The sequence below is a fragment of the Galeopterus variegatus genome, unplaced genomic scaffold (genome assembly GCF_000696425.1).
Source record: "Galeopterus variegatus unplaced genomic scaffold, G_variegatus-3.0.2 Scaffold4846, whole genome shotgun sequence".
NCBI lineage: Eukaryota > Metazoa > Chordata > Mammalia > Dermoptera > Cynocephalidae > Galeopterus > Galeopterus variegatus.
The window spans coordinates 65,713-68,132 of record NW_007730957.1 but is presented as its reverse complement, the minus strand read 5'-3'; positions in this window follow the sequence as shown (position 1 = coordinate 68,132).

Here is a 2,420-nt window from a genome sequence, read left to right as displayed (position 1 = left end):
TGTCACATGAGTAGTAAATGACAGAGTCAGGGTTTGAATACTGACTTGTCTTACTCCAAAACCAGTGTTTCTCACCACTGTGTTATATGTATTCCCCTTTGAGTCAAGGGTAGGTCTATGCCCACCCCCACCCCCTCCACCACCCCATACACACAAAAGTTTAGAGGGGACCCCATAGGACATGGTCCCAGATCTGGCCTATCAGTGAGGAGAGTACTAAGAAAAGAGGAAAGGGGACAGGCCCCCCCGGCTGAGGAGGGACCATATTAAAGCCTCATCTTCAACAACACAAAGAAAAACAATTTGAAACGTAATCATCTCCCAGAATTATGATCCCTCCCCGCAGCGGGGAGCACATTAGCAGAGCTGAGAAATGATAATTCAGCAGCCCCCAACCCAGCAGGGAGGGAAAGAGAGGAGGAGGGTGGAGAGAAAGAGGAAAATAGAAACACAGGAAGAGAGAGAGATGGGGGAAGGGAGGAGAGGCAGGGCCTGACCTCTCACGGTTCTGTTTCCTGCCCAGGTGTGAGACAGGGTTCCAAGGGAGTGGTTTGTTGGCACTTGACCCTTCCATTTTGCTCAGATAGGGCAGGGGTAAGGTTGCTCCTTACATCAGTTCTCACGCAGAAGGATCCCCACGTCCGGAGCTGCATCCAAGCCCACCCAGTCCAGGGGTGGATTGTGGTCTTCGCTTGGATGAGGGAGAGCTTCCGAGCCACCAGGGCTGGCCCTGAGCGTCCCTTCGTCCGATGGCACCTAGGAGAATCAGCGGTCCGTCAGAACCCGAGGTGCTGGACAGCTCCCGGCCCCGAAGTGCTTCTCCGGAGTGCACGGGACGGGTGGGGCAAGGCTTCCCCGCGCCGCGGCAGTCCCCACCCTCAGGAGAAGCGCGAAGGCTGCTGGGAGCTTCTGGGGAAAGGGTTCGGGGTCACGAAAGGGTCCCGATGGAGATCTGGTGGGGACGTTGAGACTGGAACCCCGGGGGCAACTTCTCCAGACCGCATTCCTTCCTTCTGAGTCGAGACCCCCTCATTCTCCACACCACCCCCCGCCGGAGACAATGGCGCCTTCAGCAGCCCCCAGAGATGAATGGGGCCTTTGAGAGCTGCACGCCACGGGGTCAGCGGCGGCCACCGGGTCCCCTGGGCTGCCCAGCCTCCCGATCAAGGAGTCACTGGGCTGGGAGGGTGGTGAGCCTTGGGGGAGGGAAGGTATCCCATGGTTCCTATCTTAGAGACTGGTGAGTCCTAGGGAAGAAATTCATCTCGGATCAGGCAGTTCCTGGTAAAGAATTGGGGGGGGGGAGGAACCCCCCTTCCCTGTGCTGTGCCAGGAGAGGGGACAGTCCGTGTCCCTTCCTTAGGAGGCAGCAGAGTAAGCTTCATGGGGAGAGAACCTACCAAGCTTTTGCTACCGTTGTCTCCCCTCCCCAAATCAGAGTCCCACCCTCTGTTTGGATGGGGCAGCTCCTCCCTTCTCTCAGTGCCCATGTCCCTTCATCTGGAGCTGTCCCTGAGGCATGGTCCCTCCATCCTGCTCCTGTCTCCCTCCCTTTCCTGAACTGCACAGCCTACCCGGTTTCTATGGAAACGGGCTGGGAAGGCTTTGCCAGGAGGCCAAGGCCACTACTGCTTTGGGGGGAAGGGAGATAGAAATTGAAAGTGAGAAACAGAAGGTGAGGTCTAGCCATTCCCAGAAGGGGATGGAGACCTGTTGGGAGTGAGACTTTCACTGGGGGGGGGGAGGAGGGATAGCGGTCATTAGGAAAATGAGACATATAATTGAGTGAGATGACTGAGACAGAATTGAGGGGATCCTTCTCATTCCCCCAATTCCCAGTGTTCCAGACATCTAGACAAGCCCCCTCAGAGAGGAAATTAGTGGGAGAGGAATGAAGGGAGACATATAATATCAAGAGCTTTGCCCCTTCCCACCTCACATGAGGCTGTATTCTTTTACCCCTCCTGGAGACATGCCCACTTGGAAGGAAGCCTCCAAGGAACTAGAAGGCTCCCAAGAAATTAAAGAGAAAATCAGAGTGGGGTATGCCTTTTCAGGTCTGTTCAGGAATCTCTCCCAAGCAGGTGGAATAGACGTGGCCAGAGGCTTAGGAGTGTCAGGTATTTTTATAGCATCCCTTCCCAGCACCTCCATTGGGAGTTGGGGTGGGGGAAGCCAAAGGCTGGCAGTTTGCTCCCCTCTGTCCATCCTGTCAAGATGTTGGGCTATGAAAAGAGGAAAGTGGAGGTGGCCAAGGGGGGATTGGGGACAGAGATGGGGGGATAAGCCTAAGGCAGGAGGAGCCAGAGGAAGGGTGGGTGGGTGGGTGCAGATGTGTGTGGCTAGGGCAGGGAGCTTCTTAGAATTGTCATCTGTCAGTCCTTGGGAAGTGAGCCCCAGCCCTCACTCCATCCCAATGC